Source organism: Sus scrofa, chromosome X, assembly GCF_054392235.1.
Source record: "Sus scrofa isolate SSC_HxYL_T2T_F1_AM1 chromosome X, Sscrofa_HxYL_maternal_Yorkshire_Landrace_v2.0, whole genome shotgun sequence".
NCBI lineage: Eukaryota > Metazoa > Chordata > Mammalia > Artiodactyla > Suidae > Sus > Sus scrofa.
The window spans coordinates 106934715-106959480 of record NC_139401.1 but is presented as its reverse complement, the minus strand read 5'-3'; the positions used below and the strand labels follow the sequence as shown (position 1 = coordinate 106959480).

The window sequence follows — 24766 nt, the reverse complement described above, 5'->3', positions numbered from 1 at the left end:
TGTTCGGCTCTATTTTCAGATAATCTTTCTGTAGATTGTTTTTGTGAAATTTTGTAATTGGATATTATTGGAACGTAAAACTTGCTGCTTTCCTAAAAGAAATGCTGGTCTAATTTGTCCTTTTTATAAGTGAAGGAAAAAAGTCCCCAGATATTTTTAGCAGTAGTTTTGTGACCAGCATTCATTTAGGCACCTTGCAGAAGAGGTTCCTGAGTTAGATTCCTGGCTGTTTTGACATTAGACAAATTATTTAAGATCTCCGGGCCTCAAGGTGCTCGTTGGTGAATTTCAGATAATTATTTCTTCTATTTCGGATAATTACCTTCACGGGTAATGAGAATTACTGGGAATGATCATGGTAGCTGCCTAGTAGTTGGTTTTTATCAGATACCCAGTAATGTATGATTAATCCTGCACCATGATGTGTGTCTGGCAACTCTTGATAAGTAATTATAAGTTGAAGAAATAATATCTTCTATAATAATTTTAAATATATGTACCATTTTTTGCCATTGTCTCATTTTATTCTTATGCTTTAGAATATCCATGGCAGCATTGAAGTAGACTGTCACTGCTGCTGCTTTCACTGCAGTCCTTGCTGTTTATTAGGTGAATGAATGGACAGAATAGAAAGAAGTAGAGTAAATGTTATTATCTGTTTTTAGGATAAGATTGTTGAGGCTTCCAAAGGTAACTGACCCAAAGTGAGGACTTTGGACTCATCTTGAAAGCAGTAAGTATAGATCACTTACTGGAAGTGTCTTCCAATGAAAGAGAGCCAGAAATGAACCTTGTTAAGTCAATATTTCAACAAGTATTTGTATACATTAGAAGTAAGAATGGATCGGAGTTCCCGTCGTGGTGCAGTGGTTAACGAATCTGACTAGGAACCATGAAGTTGCGGGTTCGATCCCTGGCCTTGCTCAGTGGGTTAAGGATCTGGCGTTGCCGTGAGCTGTAGTGTAGGTCGCAGACGCAGCTCGGATCCCGCGTTGCTGTGGCTCTGGCGTAGGCCGGCGGCTACAGCTCCGATTCCACACCTAGCCTGGGAACCTCCATATGCCGAGGGAGCAGCCCTAGAAAAAGGCATAAAGACAAAAAATAAATAAGTAAAAAGAGTGGATCATATGGGAAAGGAAAGATTCTAAGGCAGAAGGACGATATTAGCACTTACCTCTTAATTGACCAGTGCATTTTTTTCTAAAGATAATTTTGAAGTGTGTTGGAATTTGATGAGAGTATTGCTTTTCCTTAGAATCATCAGTCACTTTGGTTAATGGCACTACCATCCATTGGTCACCCAAGGTATAAATACTTTACTGATAATTTTCACTCCTCTCATCTATCCAGTTGATTAAATCTGCTCATTGTTCTCTATCCTCATTGCTATTCTTTTGCTTCCAGACCTCCCTGACATTCTTTTTGACCATCATGACAGTCTGCAAACTGTTCTCCCTGCCATCATTCTCTCCACTGCCTTATTGATTTTCTTCTCTGTGGTTGGTGCTCCTCAGTTTCTCTACCTTCATTTCGAGACTGTTTCCCAATTTTTTGCACTTACCTCTTTCATGGTACATTTATCCAGATGTAGAAATCACGTGGAAAATGCAGGATGAATGACTGATACTTTCCTTGTATTCATTTTCCAGTTTCCGATTGGACTCCTCGCCTGGGAACTTCTATGTGCTGCAGGTGCAGCCCTGAGAAAGACAAAAAATAAATAAATAAATAAATAAATAAATAAAGTCACTTAAATTATAATTTCTGTTTCTGCAATCATACAACCAACAGTATACACAGTGGGGCCATTTAATTTTACTTTTGATTTTTTTTTTTTTTTTTTTTTTTTTTGGCTGCACATGGCATGTAGAGGTTCCCAGACCAGGGATCTAACCCATGCTATAGTGGTAACCAGAGCCACTGCAGTGACAACACTAGATGGAGCCTTAACCTGCTGTGTCACAAGAGAACGCCATAATTTTACTTTTGATTTTTAATATTGATTTTTAAATATAATTTTGGTTTTGAATTAGGTATAATATTTACATAGTTCAAATATAAATTCTCCAAAAGTAGATATAGTTAAAGAAGTCCAATTATTACCTTTCTGTTCTCCTGTAGGTAACCATCCCTCCTCCTTTCTTAGATAAATGATAGCATACTATACACACTGGAGTTTTTTGTTTTGTTTTGTTTGCTTAGGAATATATTCTAGAGATAACCTTGCAGTAGTACATATTTCTCATTCTGTGGAATATATACTAGAGATAACCTTGCAGTAGTACATATTTCTCATTCTGTGGAATATATTCTAGAGATAACCTTGCAGTAGTACATATTTCTCATTCTGTGGAATATATTCTAGAGATAACCTTGCAGTAGTACATATTTCTCATTCTGTTTTATAGCTGCTTTAGTACTCCATTGTGTATAAATACAGTTGTTTATTCAACCGGTCCTCTATTGATGGATATTTGGACTGTTTCTGCTTTTGCAAGTAGTGCTTCAATGAATATCCTTGTGGATATATACAAGGGAGTATTACTCAGCCACAAACAAGAACGAAATAATGCTATTTGCAGCAACATGGATGGACCTGAAGATTATCATACTAAGTATGCTAAATCAGACAGAAAAAAGGAAAATATCATATGTAATCATATATGTGGAATCTAAGATGTGACACAAATGAATTTATTTACAGAACAGAAACAGACTCAGACATAGAAAACAAACTTATAGTTACAAAAGGGGAAAGGGGGTGAGGGAGGGATAAATTAAGTGTTTGCAATTAGAAGTTACAAACAACTATATATAAAATTGATAAACAACAAGGTCCTACTGTATAGCACAGGATGTATTCAATATCCTGTAGTAAACCATAATGGAAAAGAATATGAAAGAGAATATGTATACATATGTATAACTGAATCACTTTGCTGTATAGCAGAAATTAACACAACGTTGTAAATCAACCATACCTCAAAAAAAAAAAAAAAAAGATCTTCAGTTGAATCTTTAAGGGAATTTCTACTTTAATGAAACTTAAAAGACGTCTAGCACAATCTGGTAATGGAAATGTGAAATACCAGGTAGTTAACGCCTATGTGATTGGCCTTTTTATGGTGATATAAGGTATTGTGATAGCAGATGATTTGCTTAAAGTTTTTATCCACTTCCCTCATTTGTGAGGTGTCATGAAGATCATATAGGTTCAACATAGCAAAAATCTAAGACTGACATGACCTTATTAAAAACAACATGTTTATATGACCCCTTGCTGTATTTTTCCCTTCTCAAACACATTTTGAGAAGAAAATTTTTAAAAATACCCTTTTTCCTTTTCCCATCTTTTTTTTCCTCTCATAATTTCTAAGCACTTTAGTTAAAGCTTTTTTAAGCAAACTGATTTTTTGTCCTTGATAAAGCAAATAGAGGATTAAATATAGGTGCCTCTGAACTCTTGCCCGGATTAGTGATGGGAGGGTGGGTCTCTGGGCTGGAGGTGGCTATGGGTCTCTTAGCTGGACTGCTGGTCATCGTCCTGTAGTTTCAAGAAGAGGAGCCTTCCAAGTATGAGTCCTGAGCTTTGATGGGAAATGGAAGTTCTAAACAACCTTGGTGGTCTGAACATGTGCAATTGAATTCTTTTCTCTCTCTTTTAAATACTAACCCAAACCAAAGCTTTACACCTGTCTTTTATTGTTAGTAATATGAAATTCACGGAAGAAGGGAGAAATATTTCAGTTGGAAATATTAGAAAAAGTTTTTTTTTCTTTTAGGGCCGCACCCAAGGCATATGGAGGTTCCCGGCCTAGGGGTCCAATTAGAGCTGTAGCTGCTGGCCTACACCACAGCCACAGCAACGCAGGATACTTTAACCCACTGAGCAAGGCCAGGGATCAAACCTGCATCCTCATGGATGTGCTAGTCAGATTTTTTTAACTCCTGAGCCATGAAGAAATTCCAGAAAAAGTTTTTATGTGTGTTTTCATAAGTAAATATGTAAACAATTGTAAAAGTTTTGTTTTCTAGTCTATTGAGGTAGATGGAGTAGTGGTTAGAAATGGTAATAAAATATTTAATAAAGTGAATTCTTGTTTTTTTCCAATGATACATCTTTTTTTCACTCTTATTAAAGAATTCATGAACTTGTAGTTCATAGGACAGACTCAAATCCACAGCCGCCTACACTGGCCATTTTCAATTATGGTTTCCTCAAACTAGGGCTACCAGATTTAACAAAAATACAGGATGCCCAGGTAATTTGATTTTCAGGTAAACAACTACTTTTTTTTTGTAACAACTACTTTTTTTAAATATAGGGATGTTCCATGCGAAACTGTCGACATCCTAATAATAAAAATGAATCCACTGTTTGTTGAAAATTTGAGTTCCACTGGATGTCCTATATTTTACCCGCAACCTTCCTCCAAACCAAGTATATTAGAAACTCCATTTAACAAGTCAGGGGTCTTTTGGAGTTCCCGTCGTGGCTCAGTGGTTAATGAATCCGACTAGGAACCATGAGGTTGCAGGTTCGATCCCTGGCCTTGCTTAGTGGGTTAAGGATCCGGTGTTGCCCTGAGCTGTGGTGTAGGTTGCAGACGCAGATCCCGCATTGCTGTGGCTCTGGCGTAGGCCGGCAGCTACAGCTCTGATGAGACCCCTAGCCTGGGAACTTCCATATGCTGCAGAAGCAGCCCTAGAAATGGCAAAAATACAAAACAACAACAACAGCAACAGCAACACCAACAAAAAGTCAGGGGTCTTTAAAGTTATATATTTTTTTTAAATATTAAAAAAAATTTATTTTTATTTTTTACAGAATAAAATACATACATTTAAACACAATTACATTCACACAGATCTTAAGAAACAGATTAAGTGACTCCCTCTGGAGAAGTGGAATGGAAAATATGCTGAGACAAATAGGAAATTTATTCTATACTTTATCCCATTTTATATGGCTTTCATCTTTACTATTTAGTATTATCTATTACATTTCAATATTTTTCTTTAAAAATTAGCATTATATTAAAATTGTATATATTATGCAACTAAAATTTATAAAGAAGAAAGCCTTATATACCATTAAATATTTTATATAGCATAATAAAAAGAATAACTTGTAAGAATAACAAAAATAATACACCCTCTGAAAATAAGTAAAATACAAAATGCATAAGTTGGTTAAAAAACAGTGTAACTATATAAATATGTCCTCACAATTTGTTACATCTTATTGATTCTTCAATAAAGGCATTACAACACTCTAGGTGATGTGATAAACAAGACATTATAGACTTTACATTGTACCATGGAGAGAAATGGTTATTAATAATACAATTGTAGAACTGTATTATTTAATTGTACAGTTGCATTATTTAATTATAATTATCATAAATCTTTGATGGAGAGGAAATTAGAATCAGATCTAAGAAGACTTCAGCATTCCAAGAATGATGTCAAATGACCCCCTTCATGGTGGATTATGCACTTATTTACTATGAGATATATTTATTTTCCAGAGATTCCTTGTTTGTGTATCAATTGTGGGTTTTTGGTTTGCAGTTATTCTGAAGTTTTGATATGAGTCTATATGTATATGAGATTGTTTTAAGTTGTTGTTCTCTTAATTGCAAGTTCATCTCCAGTGTCCTGCATTTGTACCCACCTCTTCTCATGATTTCGGATTTTGGTGGTATAATTGTGCATGGATGATTTCGTATCTTTACTGTATATATACCTTTACTGGTGAGCCTTGTCATTTGTGGTATTTTTGTTTCCTGTTGCTGTCTTGTCTTTTCTGCCTAGAGAAATTCCTTTAGTATTTGTTGTAAGACTGGTTTAGTGTTGCTGAATTCTCTCAGCTTTTGCTTATCTGTGAAGGTTTTGATTTCTCCTTCAAATCTGAATGAGAGCCTTGCTGGGTAGAGTAATCTTGGTTGGAGGTTTTTTCCTTTCATCACGTTGAGTATATGATGCCACTCCCTTCTGGCCTGCAGAGTTTCTGCTGAAAAATCTTCTGATAACCTTTTTGGGGTTCCCTTGTCCCTTGTATGTTATTTGCTTCTTTTCCCTTGCTGCTTTCAAGATTTTCTCTTTGTCTTTAATTTTGGTCAGTTTGATTAATATGTGTCTCAGTGTATTCCTCCTTGGGTTTATTTTATATGGTACTCGTTGTGTTTCCTGGATTTGAGTGAGTGATTCCTTCCCCATGTTAGGGAAGTTTTTGGCTATTATCTCTTGGAATATTTTTTCTGTCTCCTTCTCTCTCTCTTGTCCTTCTGGCACCCCTATAATATGGATGTTGGTGCGTTTAACATTGTCCCAGAGTTCTCTGAGACTCTCTTCGTTTCTTTTCAATCTTTTTTCTCTTTTCTGTTCTGCATCCATAATTTCCACTCATCTGTCCTCCACCTCGCTTATTTGTTCTTCTGCCTCCTGTATTCTGCTGTTAGCTGCTTCTAGTGAATTTTTTATTTCAGTTACTGTATTTTGCATCTCTTCTTGTTTAAGTTTTATGTCTTGTATCTCTTTGGTCAGTGTTTCCTGTAAGTTATCCATCTTTGCCTCCAGTTTATTTCCAATGTCTTGCATCATCATCAGCATCAACAGTCTAAAGTCTTTTTCCTGGAGGCTGAGAATCTCCTCATGGCTTAGCTGTTTTCCTGGGGTTTTTCCTTTCTCCCTCATCTGAGTTATAGTTCTCTGTCTTTTCATTTTTATAGGTTTTTGGTGTGGTGACCTTTTTATAGATAATAGAGTTGTAGCCTCTCTTACTTCTGGTGTCTGCCCTCCTTGTGGCTGAAGTTGGTATGGGGGCTTGCTGTAGGCTTCCTGATGGGAGAGGCTGATGCCTGCCCACTGGTGAGTGGAGCTGATTCCTATCCCTCTGGTGAGTGGGGCTTAGCCTCTGGATGGGATTAGAGGCAGCTCTGTGCCTGAGGGGACTTTAGGCAGCCTGTTTACTGAGGGGCAGGGCTGTGACCCCACCTGGATTGTTGTTTGCCCTGGGGCTTCTCAGCAGCTGACTGATGGGTGGGGCTAGATTTTCCCAAAAAGGCCACCTCCAGAGAAAGGCACTGCTGCTGAATATTCCCAAGAGCTTTACCTTCAATGTTCTTCCCTCACAACAAGCCACTTTCACCCCTGTTTTCTCAGGATGTCCTCCAAGAACTGCAATCAGGTTTGACCCAGATTCCTATGGAGCCTTTGCTTCGCCCTGGGACCCAGTGCACGTGAAAGTCTGTGTGCGCCTTTTAAGAATGGGGTCTCTGTTTCCCCCAGTCCTGTGGAGCTCCTGCGCACAGGCCCCACTGGCCTTCAATACCAGATGCTCCAGGGGCTCTTTCTCCCAGTGCCAGATCCCCGCACGTGAGGGTTTGATGTGGGGCTCAGATCTCTCACTCCTGTAGGTGAGTCTCTGTGAACTAGTTAGTTTTCAGTCTGTGGAGCTTCCCACCCGGGATGTATGGGGTTGTTTATATCACGAAATCGCCCCTCCTACCTCTTGATGTGGCCTCCTCTTTTTCTTCTGGAGTAGGGTATCTTTTTTAAGGTTTCTTGTCCATTTGGGTGGAGATTGCTCAGCCTTTAGTTGTAAATTTTGTTGTTTTTAGGAGAGAAGTTGAGCTCCAGTCCTTCTATTCCTCCATCTTAATCCTCTCCTAAAGTGATATTAATTGATGCCATTATGTACTGAATTCTCTTGACTATGGGTCTCTTCCAGTTTTGTTTGTACTGCCCATGTCATTGTGAATCAGTGGTTTGATATGAAACAAACCTCTTTAGGCCATTTGCGCTAGTTACTGTGATTATATTATTTAAATAGTACAATCATCTTTTAGGCATAAGTGCAAAAGACAGTTGTTTCTAAGAAAAGAAAGTTGAATGTGTTGGGAGGACTCCTGAAATTTCAGGAGTCCATTTAAATGCTTAAGATTTAAAAAGCTGCCACTGGGTATGAGTGAGACAGCTGCAATATCCTGCTGAGCCATATTGGAGCCTGAGGAAATTTTTTTAAAAATCAGTAATACTGATGCTGTCTTTATTTAAAATATTGATATATTTTTCATTACGGGTTTTCTGTGTTAATTTAGATTTAAAAGAAAAGATTTATTGAGGGAGTTCCTGTCATGGCTTAGTGGTTAATGAACCTCACTAGTACCAGTGAGGACACAGGTTCAATCCCTGGCCTTACTCATTGGGTTAAGGATCCGGCATTGCTGTGGCTGTGGTGTAGGCCGGTGGCTGCAGCTCCAATCAGACCCCTAGGCTGGGAACCTCCATATGCCATGGGCACAGCCCTAAAAAGACAAAAAGAGACAAAAAAAAAAACACCCAAAACAGATTATTGAGATTTAATTCATATACTATTGAGTTCATCCATTTAAAATATGCAATTCCATAATTTTTAGTAAATTCACAGATATTGCCACAATTTTAGCATTATTTGTATCACCAGAAAAAAAAAACCCTGCCCTTTAGATAATACCCTGCCCACTCCCCCATCTCCTTCAGCCCTAAGCAACTATTAATCTACTTCCCATCTCTAAAGTCTGCCTTATTTTGGACATCTCATATGATTGGAATCATACAGTATGTTACCATTTTTGACTGGCTTCTTTAAGTTAATGTAATGTTTTCAGTGGTCATCCATGTCGTAGCATGAATCAGCACGTCATTCCTTTTTATGGCTGAATGATATTCCATTATATGATATAACACATTTTGTTTATTCATTCATCAATTGATGGTCATTGGCATTGTTTCCTATATTTGGCTATTTTGAATAGGGCTGCTATCAACATTCATGAAAAGTTTTTGATTGATAAACTTTTCAAATCTTTTAGGTATATAGTAATTCAATGTTAAAAAGTTATTTAGGAACTGCCAAACTAATCCACAGAAACTGTATCATTTTCTAGAAATCCCCACCCACAGTGCACACGGGTTCTGATTTCTACATACCCTTGCCAACATTCTTTTTTTTTTTTTCTTTCTACGGCCACACCCACGTAAGTGGAGGTTCCCAGGCTAGGGGTCAAATCAGAGCTGTAGGAGTTCCCGTCGTGGCGCAGTGGTTAACGAATCCGACTAGGAACCATGAGGTTGTGGGTTCGGTCCCTGCCCTTGCTTAGTGGGTTAACGATCCGGCGTTGCCGTGAGCTGTGGTGTAGGTTGCAGACGCGGCTCGGATCCCGCATTGCTGTGGCTCTGGCATAGGCTGGCGGCTACAGCTCCGATTCAACCCCTAGCCTGGGAAACTCCATATGCCGCAGGAGCGGCCCAAGAAATAGCAAAAAAAAGACAAAAAAAAAAAAAAAAATCAGAGCTGTAGCCGCCAGCCACAGCCACAACAACACCAGATCCGAGCCACATCTGTGACCTACACCACAGCTCACAGCAACACCAGATCTTAACCCACTGAGCGAGGCCAGGGATGGAACCGAAACCTCATGGTTCCTAGTCGAATTCGTGTTTCCGCTGAGCCATGGCAGGAACTCCTGTTGCCAACATTCTTTATTACTTGGTTTTGTTTTGATTTTCATAATAGCCATCCTAATGGGTGAGAAGTAGTACCTCAGTGTAGATATGATTTACTTTTTGCTAATGATTAGTCATGTTGAGCATCTTTTCTTGTGTTTTTTGTCATTTGTATGTTTTTGCAGGAATGTCTATGCATCATCTTTGTTCATTTCTTGAGTTTTTTTTTTATTGTTGTTGAGTTGGAGTTGTGTATATTAATCCCTTCTCAGACATAAAACTTGCAAATATTTTCTCCCATTCTCTAGGTTGTCCTTTCACTTTTCTTTTTTCTTTCTTTTTTTTGGGGGGGGGGGATTTCTTGGGCCGCTTCCGTGGCATATGGAGGTTATCAGGCTAGGGGTTGAATCAGAGCTGTAGCTGCCAGCCTACGCCAGAACCATAGCAACGCAGGATCCGAGCCGCGTCTGCAACCTACACCACAGCTCACAGCAACGCCAGATCCTCAACCCACTGAGCAAGGCCAGGGATCGCAACCTCATGGTTCCTAGTCAGATTCGTTAACCACTGAGCCACTATGGGAACTCCCTCACTTTTCTTGATAATGTACTTTTTTTTTAATGGCTGCACCCACAGCATATGGAAGTTCCTGGGCCAGGGATTGAATCCAGGTTGCAGCTGCAACCTACGCTGCAGCTGTGGCAATGCCAGATCCTTTAACCCACTGCAAAAAGCCAGAGATCGAACCTGCACCTCTGCAGTGACCCAGGCTGCTGCCCTATAGTGGGAGCTCCTTGATAATGTACTTTGGAACACAAAAGTTTTTAATTTGGGTAAAGTTCAAATTATCTCTATTCTTGTTAATTACTTCTGCTTTTGGTGTCGTATTTAAGAATCCTTTGCCAAAACTGAGGACATAATTTACCTTCCTGTTTTCTTCTAAGAATTTTATCATTCAGCCCTAACATCTAGGTTTTTTATTCATTTAGTTAATTTTTCTATATGGTATAAAGTAAGGGTCCGACTTTATTCTTTTGCATGTGGCTGCCCAGTTGTGCTAGTACCATTTGTTGAAGAGACTATCCTTTCCCTATTGAATGATCTTGGTACCCTTGTCAAAAATCACTTGACTATAGATACATGGCTTTATTTCTGGACTGTTAATTCTATTCTCTTGATCTATATGTCTGTTCTTGTTCCAGTACTGCACTGTTTTGATTGCCATTGCTTTAGAGTAAGTTTTGAAATAGGGAAGTTTGAGTCTTCCCACTTAGTTCATTTTTTTCAAGATGGTTTTTGGTGTGTTAGGTCCCTTGCAATTTCATATGAATTATAGAATCAGCTAGATAGTTTCTACAAACAAGTTAGTTGGGATTCCAATAGGGGTAATGGTAAATCTTCAGATCAGTTTGGGAGAATTGCCATCCTAATATTATTATGCCAACCCATGAACATGGGATGTTTTCCCATTTATTTAGATATTTTTGAGTTTTTTCCACAATATTTTATAGTTTTCAGATATGCTTTTGTTAAATTTATTCTAAAGCTTTCTTTTATATGTTATTATTAATGAAATTGTTTTCTTAGTTCCATTTTATATTGTTTATCACAAGTGTATAAAAGTAAAATTGATTTTTGTATGTTGAAATTGTATCTCGTAACCTCGCTGAATTCATTTATTAATTCTAAGAGTCTCTCTTTTTTTTTTTTTGGTCTTTTTGTCTTTTTGCCTTTTTGAGGGTAGCTCCCGAGGCATATGGAGGTTCCCAGGCTAGGGGTCCAATCAGAGCTGTAGCCTCCGGCCTACACCACAGCCACAGCAACACCAGATCCAAGCCACATCTGCAACCTACACCACAGCTCATAGCAACAACAGATCCCCAACCCACTGAGCAAGGCCAGGGTTCCAACCTGCAACCTCATGGTTCCTACTCGGATTTGTTAACCACTGAGCCACGATGGGAACTCCTATTAATTCTAATTGTCTTTTTTTTTTTTTTTTTTTTGTCTTTTTGCCATTTCTTGGGCTGCTCCCGCAGCATATAGAGGTTCCCAGGCTAGGGGTCTAATCGGAGCTGTAGTCACCAGCATACGCCAGAGCCACAGCAACTCGGGATCTGAGCCATGTCTGCAACCTACACCACAGCTCACAGCAACGCTGGATCCTTAACCCACTGAGCAAGACCAGGGATCAAACCTGCAACGTCATGGTTCCTAGTCGGATTCATTAACCACTGAGCCACGACGGAAACTCCAATTCTAATTGTCTTTTACCCAGTTTCTTAGGATTTTCTATATGTAAGCTCATGTCATCTGCTAATAAAGTTTCACTGCCTCCTTTCTAATCTGGATGCCTTTTATCCTTTTATTTCTTTTTCTTGGCTAATTGCCCTGGCTACTACTTTGAGCATATTGTTGAATAGAAATGGTGAGAGAAGATACCCTTGTTTCTGATTGTGCAGGGCAATTATCCAGTCTTTTCATCATTAAGTACTGTATTAAACTAACATTGATCTTGATGACTGAGTTTTGGGAACCCCTTAAAGTTTTCAACCTGAGATGTCACTCAGTTCACTTCAGTCTTAGACCTATAGTTTTAAAAAATTTGGAGGAAATTGTAAAAACTCCTAAAGATTCTGAATTCATACTGCTGTGCAAGTGGCTTTATTTTCTCTTCCTGTTTTAAAGAAAAACAAATCTATAAATCACAGTTTATGTATTCATTGTTTTGGATGAGGTTAACTTACTGAACAAGATCCAATTAGCAGGCTTGTAAATAAAGAAAAAGCCTTGTTTCTAGAAGAAATGATAAGGCAAATCACAAATTCACAAATGATTCTTTTTTTTTTTTTTCTTTTTCTATTTTTTGTCTTTTTTAAGGGCTTCACCCACGGCATATGGAGGTTCCCAGGCTGGGGTCAAATTGGAGCTGTAGCCACCAGCCTACACCACAGCCACAGAAATGCCAGATCCGAGCTGTGTCTTCGACCTACACCGCAGCTCACAGCAACACCAGATCCTTTTAACCCATCGAGCAAGGCCAGGGATCAAACCTGCATCCTCACGGATGCTAGTCAGATTTGTTTTTCTGCTGAGCCATGATGGGAACTCCACAAGTGATTCTTATTTTCACTTTTTTGATTCATCAGTGAACTTCAGACCTGAAGATATCCCATAATATGACGTATACTATGGATATGAAAGCTTGTGTAAAGTATAGGTCTATTTTCACTTCCCTTCCTGCCTTCTTTTATTTTGTTAAGTTTGCTAAACTTATCTGTTAGGGATGCAGAAAAATTATTATCTTTATCCAGACCTGCATGTTCTATGTGTGCTCTTCAATTCCTTGCACAGTAAAAGTTGTATCCTAGTTAGTAAAGTGGACATTTATTTTGGAAAAGTTTTTGTCTGAAATGTTGGCTTTCTCTGGAGTTCTGCTTAGTGAATTGTCATTTAACGGTTTTCACCATATTTGAAAGTCACTTAATTAAAAGAGATAAAACTCTAGTAAATGGACTGTACTAATTGTGATCAGTACACAATTTTATTGTTATTTTTCATTTAATTGACTCATGTTGATTAGACTAAATGGGATGTTAAACAGTATTATATCTTTTTAAAAGGAAATTCTTTGTCTTTTTAATTTAATGTTGAAGAATATAAAAACATTTAAGAAGACAGACTACAATTAAATACTCATTTTTTTCCCCAAGGTTGACTGTGGTATATAAATTACAGTGGATCGGAGTTCCCATCGTGGTGCAGTGGAAATGAATCCGACTAGGAACCATGAGGTTGCAGGTTTGATCCCTGGCCTTGCTCAGTGGGTTTAGGATCTGGTGATACTGTGGTGTAGGCTGGCAGCTATAACTCTTACTGGACCCCTAGCCTGAGAACCTCCATATGCTGCGGGTGCAGCCCTAAAAAGCAATAAATAAATAAATAAATTACAGTGGATCTTAATTAAGGAGAGGTTTTTTTGGTTTGGTTTTGTCTTTTTGCCTTTTTAGGTGCACCTGCAGCACATGGAGGTTCCCAGGCTAGGGGTCCAATCGGAGCCACAGCTGCCAGCCTACACCACAGCCACGACAACATCAGATCTGAGCTGCATCTGTGACCTACATGGAAGCTTGCAGCAATGCCGGATCCTTAACCCACTGAGCAAGGCCAGGGAGTGAACCTGAATCCTCATGGATACTAGTTGGGTTCTTAACCCACTGAGCCACAATAGGAACTATAGGAACTCCCAGGAGAGTTCTAAATATAAATTAGTTGATCATGTGGGTAGAATTCAGTACATTCTTCTTGATCAGAATAACAAATGTTTTATGTATATAATTTATATAAATGTATAATATATGAATGAATAGACTTTAAAAAATTATGTGAATTTTTCAAAATTTTCACAAAAAAGTTTTGTTCAAAATATAGTCAAATAACCATCTTCTATTCATATTGACTTAAATTATTTTGGGGAATGATTAGTACTTTCTTTAAAAAAAAAAAAAAAGCCATACTGAATTTATCACTGGGAAAGAAATATTTCATTTCTTTTTGCTATTGTTTAGATTTTTCTTAGTGTTTACAGCATGGACTTCAGATTTTAGCTATAGATTGATTTGGAAACCAGAATCCTTCAGCTTAAAGGCCTCTGGTGCAGAGACAATAAAATGAATCATTCTTTACTTTTATAATACTGAAAATATATACAATGTAATGCCGCATTGCATCTAGATTTTGCAAGAGTCACTTGAAACTTGATTATTATATTGGAGATCCAAGCATTTTTGTTTTAAGACAGTTTATGAATCTCATTTTGCTTGTGTAAACAGCTTTCTGGTAAGGTGATTACTGTAATATGAAACCACTTAAGAATTTTACCCTTTGGAACATGGAAGGACAAATTGAATTTTGGTCTACTAGCATGAGGATGGGATAAAAAACAATCTTCACCTGCTTGCTTAAACTTACCCCAGACTGGAAGCTTTAAGAGATGAGCCTATTTAATTGCCTTCCTCTGTAAAATACACAAGTTTTTACCTTCTCTGATTTTTTTGAATAGATTTCATTAAAAAAGCTTTTTGTAAGGCTTTTTCTTCTCCTCCTTCATTGTCTATCTCTGTTTTTACAATGGGGTATAAATGACATATAACATTGTGTTAATTTCAGTTATGCAAACATAATGAGTTGATATTTGTATATATTGTAAAATGAGCATCTCAGCATGATTAGTTAATCACCATAACGGTTACAACTTTGTTTATTTTGTGTTCAGAACTTTTAAAATTTACTCTCTTAAGCTTCAAATGCAATACAGTATTGTTGACTGTAGTCATCATGTTGTGCATTATATTCTTTTCCTTGCTTGTAATTTTTAGTGGAGATACAGGATTCCTCTCGGCAAGTAGGACCTGAGAGGTGCCTTACTATCTTTTTTTTTTTCTTTTGAGGGCCACACCCGAGGCTCGGAGCTGTAGCTGCTGGCCTACACCATGGCCACAGCAATGCAGTATCTGAGCCGAGTATGTGACCTACACCACAGCTCATGGCAACGCTGGATCCTTAACCCACTGAGCGAGGCCAGGGATCGAACCCACATTCTCATGGATATTAGTTGGATTCATTCCTCTGAGCCATGATGGGAACTCCTTAGATCACTTTTATTTTCTTTATGGCTTCTGTGTTTCATGTTAGCCTTTAGAAAGATTTTATTTATACCTTATTAAAAATATATTCTCTCCCATTCAATAGGTTGCCCTTTTATTTTGTTGATAGTTTCCTTTGCTGTGCAAAAGCTTTTAAGTTTGACTAAGTCTCATTTGTTTATTTTTGCTATTATTTCCCCTTTCTGTGGAGACAGATCCAAAAAAATATCACTAAGACCAAGTTAAAGAGTCTTGCCTTTGCTTTCTTGTAGTTTTATGGTTTAATATCCAAAATGTATAAAGAACTCCTACAACTCAATATAAAAAAAACAATTAAAAAATGGGCAGAGGACCTTAAGAGGCGTTTTTCCAAAGGAGACATAGGTTGCCAACAGGCACATGAAAAGATGCTCAACATCACTAATCATCAGGGAAATGCAAATCAAAACCACAATGCAATAGCACCTTACACCTGTCAGAATGGCTATCGTCAAAACAACAAGAAATAAGAAATGTTGGCAAGATGTAGAGAAAAGGGAACCCTCCTGTACTGTTCGTGGGAATGTAAATTAGTGTAGCTGCTATAGAAAATACTATGGAGGATCTTCAGAAAATTAAAATTAGAGCTATCACAAGATCCAGCGATTCGCTCCTGGGTATTTATCTGAAGAAAATGAAAACACTAATTGGAAAAGATACATGCACTCCAGTGTTCATAGTAGCATTATTCACAATAGCGAAGATAAGGAAGCAATGTACCTGTCCATCAATAGATGAATGAATAAAGAAGATGTGGTGTATGTATACACAATAGAACATTAGTCATTAAAAAAATGAAAGAAATTTTGCAATTTGTAACAACTTGGACCTGGAAGGTATTGTGACTAGTGAAATAAGACAGAAAAAGTCAAATATGGTATGTTTTCACTGGTATGTGGAATAAAAAAAGAATACAAATGAGCAAATGTAACAAAAGAGGAGCAGACTCAAGAGATGCAGAGAACAAACTAGTGGTTAACCAAGGCCAGGGAGTAGAAGGAGGGGCACAATAGGTGAAGGGGATTAAGAGGCACAAATAACTAAGTATAAAATAAGTAAGTTGGAGTTCCCGTCCTGGCCCAGCGGAAACAAATCCGACTAGGAACCATGAGGTTGCGGGTTTGATCCCTGGCCTTGCTCAGTGGGTCAAGGAGCCGGCGTTGCTGTGAGCTGTGGTGTAGGTCGCAGACACGGCTCGGATCCCACGTTGCTGTGGCTGTGGTGTAGGCGGATAGCTACAGCTCTGATTCGACCCCTAGCCTGGGAACCTCCATATGCCACAGGTGCAGTCCTAGAAAATGCAAAAAGACAAAAAATAAAATAAGTTACAAGGATGTAATGTACAACACCAGGAATATAGTTAACTTGAGAGTGTATTTTACAAAAATATTAAATTACTGGAGTTCCCGTTGTGGCGCAGTGGTTAACAGATCCGACTAGGAACCATGAGGTTGCAGGTTCGACCCTTGGCCTTGCTCAGTGGGTTAAGGATGTGGCGTTGCTGTGGCTGTGGTGTAGGCCAGTGGCTACAGCTCCGATTCGACCCCTAGCCTGGAAACCTCCATATGCCGTGGGAAGCGGCCCTCGAAAAGGCAAAAAGACAAAAAAAAAAAAATTAAATTACTATGTTGCACACCCGAAATTAATATTGTAAGTTAACTATATTTCTATTAAAAACAAAGAAGAAAATGAAATGCATTTATTGTAATTTGAAAATGTCAATGTGAAATGTGAAAACAACTTTGTATTCTTTTATGATTTTATTTTTGCATATTTCATTGTTTAATCATTTGGGATGTATGTGTGTGTTATAGATGGGACTTCAATTTTTCCCACTAATGTATCCACTTTCCTCAAACCTATTTATTGAGAATTTGATCTTTCTTGCTAATGATTGCAACTATCACATTCACCGTAGTTAATAATCATATTTATTTTGATTGGTATTTGGATTCTGTTCTGTTAACCCTTCAGTCTATCCCCAAATTAGTACCACACTGTTATAGTTACTATACCTTAATAGTACATCAAATGGGAAAGTTGCTTCCCCCTTATTTTTTTTAAATATTTGGACAATTTTTATGTGTTCACTTCTCCCAGTGAACTATAGATTCAACATGCAAAATATCCATCCCCCTCCATAAGAAATTCTGACCCTTTGCTAATTTGATTGGAGTTGCATTGCATTTCTATATGAATTTTGAGGAAAATTTCTCTCTTTTCAAATAGTGTGTTTGTGTGTGTGTGTCCATGTATCCAGTTATTTGGGTCCTTTATTATTTTATGAACATCAGTACAGTTTTATTTTTTATAAGCCTTTCATATTTCTTTTTAAGTTAATTCCTAGTTATTTGACAAACTGGGTTGGAATATAAGACATCTATGTCTTCATGGAAGTGATTTTCCTGTAGTGGGCATCTTGCTGTGTTAATTTTCCAGTTAATTCTTCTGGACTTTTTATAAAATCGTTCATGTTATCTGTAAATCTTAGTTCGTAAAGTGACATCCATGATCTAGCAGCGGCGGCATCCTTTTTGAACTTGTTAGAAAAGCAGAATCTCTGGACCCATCCCTCATCAACTGACTGAGAAACTGGGGATGGGGCCCAGCAATCTGTGTTTGCTACGCAGGTTTGAAGACCACTGATGTAAATAACAGTTTCTTTTTTTCTTATCCAAATTTTCATGTCTCACCTCTTTTTTTTTTTTTTTCCTTGCAAGGTGTGTGTGTGTAACAGAGTTCACATTCTGTTATGTAGAATGGATTATGTAGAATGGACTTTGACTGAAGAGGCTGAGACAAATTGCTAACTTTCCAGAGTAAGACTGGGGCAGGGAATGGTGAGAAATTAACTATTCCTTATCCAGGTGAATGGGGGTTGGAGGTGGGAAACAAACTTAGCCTCAGAGAGAGCTTGATTGATGGAGAAAGATTAAGTATGTAATTTAGGTTAAGGATTTTTGGGAGTGATGGAGGGCGGTATGATTCAAAGTGAGACATGCTATAATGTCTCTCCTATAGATGAGGGTCATAAACACTATGAAATTGCAAGAAATGAAGCCAACTAAGCTTAGCTATTGACAATAAACGTTAGATGAAGTCTAGCCTTTGCCGAAGAGGGCAGCAATTATTAGAAAATCAAAATAGAATTGCATTAATACAAGTGTAATGACTTCAACCTTGGTAAAAAAAAACAAATGAGGCCATTAGCCATCAGTATATCCCAAAGGCATTCCTAAAGCCTATGAAGAGTGTCATCATGAAATGGGACTTCAGTGGATCACATTGAAGAAGGAAGGAGTGGTATTATTGCAAAAGGCAGTGGAACTGCATGGTGTAAGTGTGTGGTATATGCCTATATTAATAAAGAGCAAGATGGGGAGTTCCCGATGTGGCACAGTAGGAAACGAATTCGACTAGCATCCATGAGGACACAGCTTCCATTCCTGGCCTCACTCCAGTGAGTTAAGGATCCGGGGTAGCCCTGAGCTGTGGTGTAGGTTGCAGATGCAGCTTGGATCTGGTATTGCTGTGGCTGTAGCGTAGGCCGGCATCTACAGCTCCATTTCGCCCCCTAGCCTAGGAACCTCCATATGCTGTGAGTGCAGTCCTAAAAAGACAAAAAAAATTTTTTTTAATAAAAAATTAAAATGTGGGAGTTCCCGTCATGGCGCAGTGGTTAACGAATTTGACTAGGAACCATGAGGTTGTGGGTTTGATCCCTGGCCTTGCTCAGTGGGTTAAGGATCCGGTGTTGCCATAAGCTGTGGTGTACGTTGCAGACACGGCTCGGATCCCACATTCCTGTGGCTGTGGTGTAGGCAGGTGGCTATGGCTCTGATTCGACCCCTAGCCTGGGAACCTCCATATGCCTCAGAAGCAGCCCAAGAAATGGCAAAAAGACAAAAAAAAAAAAAAAAAATTAAAATGTGGATAACAAACTATTTCTCAAAGAATACAGTTGTGGCTCTTAAATTTCCAAATTTTGCAAGTTCAAAATTATTTGATTTTTTAGTGATGCTGCTATATATAACTTGATTTCGAGAAATGCAATTATGTATATTTTGCAGGTTTTTAAAAAATTTTGTAGAGATTAGCACTTTTTACTATCAGCTTTTCTTTTCTTATCACGGTACTAACTTCAAAATTTTGGTTGAAGATGAACGATTATAGAAACTCTTAAAATTTCTTTTATGTAACAATGGTTTGGTTCATAAGCAGGGCTTTCCTTACATGGTGTGAAATTGGCTAGGCATATCTCAAATCTCTTTATTTTTTAAAGCTGTTAGTTCTTAGGTAGGGTAGGAAAGAGAGACCATGGATTTTAATTAAATGCCAAGTCATAAACTGGAATCTCTCTTTGAAATATTATCTAATCCTGTGACAGGTGATTGAGAAATATTAGATTTGAGAATTACTTAAAATAAATGCTTAAGAGTAAAATTGGTTGAACTTATGCAAGAAATCTCAACATTGGGAACAGTCTTGTCAGTTTTATTTCTTGTGCTCTAAGTCGAATATTTTAAAACCACAGCTAGGTCTTTGTCAGGTGTGTGCTCTGAGTAGTGATTAGTTTCTCTTTTATTCATCAGAGTATTTATGGCCATGGACAAGTGTGTGTTTTTAATTACAATGTGTGTCTGGTTATATATTTTTCCTGTCTTTTTTTTTTTTTTTTTTTTAATGCTGGCCTTTCTATGTCATGTCTTGTCTGCTTATCTACATATTTCTACTTTAGGGTAGAGATACTGTACTTTTTTATTTCTTTCTAATTAAAACGTTTCAGAGGGAAAAGTACAGAGACCAATGTAACAAACACTCATATAATCGCCATTTAGCTATGTAATGCCTTAACTTTTTTTGCCATTTTTGTTTCAGATCCTTAGCAAAATGTTAGATGCAGGTCCAGTTCCTAGTGTTTCCCTCCCCAATTGCATCCTTCTCCCTTCCTCTCTGGAAGTAATTGCCATCCCAAATTTGTTTATCACTCTCATGAATATGTTTATGCCTTTTCTATATATGTATGTGTATTATGTGTTATTCTGGTGTTGTCCTATGTGCTTTTGAAATTTATTCCATAGTTTTCTATTTCTTCCGTTTACTTTTTTTTTTTTTTTTTTTTTTTTTTTGTGGCTGCATCCTTGACATGTGAAAGTTCCCAGGCCAGGGCTTGAAGCTGCACCACAGCAGTGACAACCCTGGATCTTTAACCCACCGAGCCACCAGGGAACTCCTTCAGTTTACATTTTTAATGTAATGCTTTTCAGATTTACCTGCTCTAGTATCTCCCGTTCTGAAAACAAAACATTAGCTACCTCTATCCTGTATCCCCCTCCATCTACCACCTTCTTTATATGTCTTCCTAAGAGTCGTGTGTGCTCGTTTCCTCTCTTCATTCTCTCTTGAACCCACAGTAATGAGCCTTTTCTCCACCATTCTGTGTAAACAGCTCTTATCAAAGTGTCCAGTGACCTCCGGGTTCCTACACTGGGTGGTTATTTTCCATTCTTGCTTAACCCTCCAGCAGCATCTGGCACACTTGGTTGCTCCTTTCTTCTTGTGACACTTTAGTTTACCTTCTGGATTACTCTACCTCCCTGGCTTTCATCCTAGCTCCTGGTGACTCCTTCTTACGCCTTTTGAAGCATTCTCAATATTTTTTTTTATTTTGAAATAAATCAAACAGAAAAATATACAATAAAAAGTGATCATCTTGTGATGATCATTGTACAACTATAAATGTAATAAAATGCATTGAGCAATAAAAAAATAACATTCATGGGTTTATGACTCAAAAAAAAAAAAAAAGGAAAGTGACCATCTCTCCCTGCTTCCTCTTTAAAACCCATCTTCCCTCTTACTAATGAAAAATAGAGGAGTTCCCGCCGTGGCGCAGTGGTTAACGAATCCGACTAGGAACCATGAGGTTTCTGGTTCCATCCCTGGCCTCGCTCAGCGGGTTAAGGATCCGGCATTGCCTCGAGCTGTGGTGTAGGTTGCAGACGCGGCTCGGATCCCACGTTGCTGTGGCTCTGGCGTAGGCCGGCGCTACAGCTCTGATTCGACCCCTAGCCTGGGAACCTCCATATGCCGCGGGAGCGGCCCAAAGAAATAGCAAAAAGACCAAAAAAAAAAAAAAAAAAATAGAAACAGGCTTCATTTGTGTGTTTGTGAATTTCGTAGGTGGAAGCAGTGCCTCATTTTAAATGTCAATTATTTGTTTATTAATGATTTGTGTTTTGTATGCACTTTGCATTTATATTATTTGCTCACTTTTGCTATAGTATTATACTGGTTTTACTGCTTAAGTGGGTGTGTTTCTGTGTGAAAGTTAAAATCATTAACTCTTTGTTGTCTGTCCTGTGTATTGTGAATTTTTTTTCCTAGTTTATCAAATGCCGTTTGACTTTGTGGTATTTTTGAAGTATAGAGTTCTAATTTTTTGCTGCAGTCAGATTTTACAGTTTTTTCCTAATTCTTGGTTTCTGGGTGCTACTTACCTTGTCCACTGAATCATTATAAATAATCTCAACGTGGGTTCTCTTTGGTACTGCTTCAAAGCTTCCTTTGTTACCTTTAAATCTTCAGTCTATTTGGAATTGATTTAGTGTATGAAGCGCAGTAGTGTACAACCTATTTATTTTTCTAAGTGACTACCTGATTGTACCCCAATCGTTTAATCATCTCTATTTCTTATACTCACTTGAAGGCCAACTTCACTGTAGAATAATTCCTTAATGTATTTGAATTCCTCACAAGTTCTTAAAAGTATTCATTTTTGTTTTATTTTTCAAACCACTTCAGTGTAGTTCTCCCCACTCATACTGAACTATTTTTTTTTTTTTTTGGTCACTACTGTGGCGTATGAAAGTTTCTGGCCAGGGATCCAACCCACACCACAGCAGTGACAATGCTGGATCCTTAACCCACTGAGCCACCAGGGAACTCCAAACTGCTCTTGAAAAAAAGGTCACCGTTGACTTTATAGCTGTCAAGTCATTTAGCTGTATCTTACTTGGTCTGGGCAGAACTTGAAACGACCACTCTTCTTCTGAACTACCCTTCTTCTTTTCACAATTCTCTTAGTTTCCCTCCTACCTATTGTCTCTTATGATTTTTTAATGGCTGCACCTGCAGCATATGGACGTTCGCAGGCCAGGGATTGAGTCCAAGCCACGTCTACGACTTAACAGCAGTTGCGGTGATGCCAGATCCTTTAACCCACTGTGCCAGGATGGGGATCAAACCCAAGCCTCTGCAACGACCCAAGCAGCTGCAGTCAGAGTCTTTTTTTTTTTTTTTTTTTTTTTTTTGTCTTTTTATCTTTTTGCCTTTTCTAGGGCCACTCCCACAGCATTTGGAGGTTCCCAGGCTAGGGATCTAATCAGAGCTGTAGCTGCTGGTCTACACCACAGCCACAGCAATGCCAGATCCAAGCCGTGTTTGCGACCTACACCACAGCTCATGGCAATGCTGGATCCTTAACCCGCTGAGCAATGCCAGGGATCGAACCCGCAACCTCATGGTTCCTTGTCAGATTCATTAACTACCGAGCCATGACGGGATCTCCTGCAGTCAGATTCTTAACACATTGCACCACAGTGGTTACTTTGTCTTCCTCTGTTTCTTGCACAAAAGTGTTCTTAGGATTAATCTTTTCCTGGCAAAGATTAATATTTCCCAGTCTCATCACTTGAGCTATTACTAAACTGGCTAAATATGCCTATATTTTCATTTCTACTTCCAACCTAAATCTAGACCTGTATTTCTGATTTTCTACTAGATACCATAGGGTGTGCCCTGGGTTACTTCCATTTGTCTATACAAACCATTGTTCTTTTCAATATTTTTCCTTCTTTCTCTACTCTGCTTTACTTGATATCATCACCATTTCCCCTTGTTAACTAAATAGACTTTTATCTTTGATATGTCTCCTTATTCCTTTAAAATCTGTCTGTGATCTGTCATAAGTCCTAGTTTTCCCTGGCTATCCCAGTAGTCCTTGTCTTTGCTCTCATTTCATGCCTACACTTTGGAAGTAGTTTCTCACTGGTCTTCACACTTCCATTCTCTGTCTCTGAACCACCCCCAACATTGCAGGCAGTGTTAATTTTCTAATACATTTATTTGATCATATGAACTTCCTGGTTAAAAACAGTCGGTTTCATTTATATCAGTGCGTTTATTTCAAATGCATTGATCACATGCATTTATTTCCTGTCTCTTGCTAATTCCGTTAAAATGAGAGAAATGAAGTGGAAAAATTCAAAAGGACAAAGAAAGCAGGAGGGGAAACACTGACAGATGTAAGGTTGAAACTGATTTTTTACTTAGAGGAAAGGAAATAACAGCTTCAATATCTTCCACTACATGAACTTTTTTGGGAGAAACCAACTCATTCTTCCCATGGAGCTCCTAATATTTCAAGACTTGGAGGCACCTAATGGGAAGGCAGGAATGAGTCATGAGATTGAAAACATGGGCTGTTCCTTGAAAGCTCTTAAAATAAATGGCTGACGTTTCATGTACCATCACCTCTTTTGTGCTCCTCTGGAGACCAGAGGTTTTTATCTGGAGAATTTGATGAGCGAGCCCCTCAGAGATCCAGGTGCAGCTGTGGGATTGCTGGAAACAGTGGGATTAAGGGAAAGTTTGCCTACCTAATTTTGGGACCTATATGTTCTACCCTAGATGCAGTGGGCGAAAAGTTTCATGAATTAATTATTTTCACATTCCTAGATTCCTAATAGTAATCTAGATACAGTTCTTTCTCTTGGCATGTCTTCTAAAACATTGCGTAGCCAAAACAAAATTACAATTTCTCAACATCTCAAAATTCTCTCCCTGGTTAAACATTTTTAGAAAAGGTAAGTCAAAGGTCAGATGACTTTGAGATGATTAAAATTTTTAAATTTCTTTAGGCTGCCCAATTTCTTTACTTGTAATAACAGGATTATAAGCAGAGAAGTAGGATTGTGAAAATAAATATGAATGCTATGTTGTCATTTGATTTGATTCTTTTTTAGAGTTATGAAGACCCAAGAAAATAGAGTACAGTTGCCCCTTGAGCAACACAGGAGTTAGGGGCCCGGACCCCCAAGCACTTGAAAATCCATATAGTGCTTTGTCTGCCTCAAAAACAAAGGAATTAGTAAATGATTCACCCAAGGGCAGGAAGTTGAAACAGTTTGGACAGAATCAGCACTCAGACCCTAGTTGTTTTTATCCCATGTAATATGCTATCTGATAGAACACAAAATGTTTCCCACACTTAGTTAATTTAAAGCTCAGTAAAATGAAAATGCAGATACCGTTTATTGGAAAAAAAATCTACATATAAGTGGACCTGCACAGTTCAAACCTGTGTAGTTCAAGGGTCAGCTGTACTTTTTTCCCTTCTACTTCTTTTGCTTTTGCCCCTAAATTAAGGGGCAGGTGAAGGCAGGGAATAATGAAGAAAACCTTTTTTTCTGTAGCTTAATTATTTTAGGTTTTCACATAGTTTTATAACAAATGTAATTATATGAACAGACTAAATTGGATACTATACATTTTTTTATCTTTCCAATGCAATATATTGATTTTATTAA

The 24766-nt window shown here is 38.1% G+C and overlaps 1 protein-coding gene across 10 annotated transcripts in view; it reads left to right on the top strand.

Annotated features, from left to right (window-relative positions):
* The window catches only part of KLHL13 (kelch like family member 13), a 406437-nt gene that overhangs the window by 254658 nt on the left and 127013 nt on the right, over nt 1-24766 (top strand). The window lies entirely within an intron of this gene.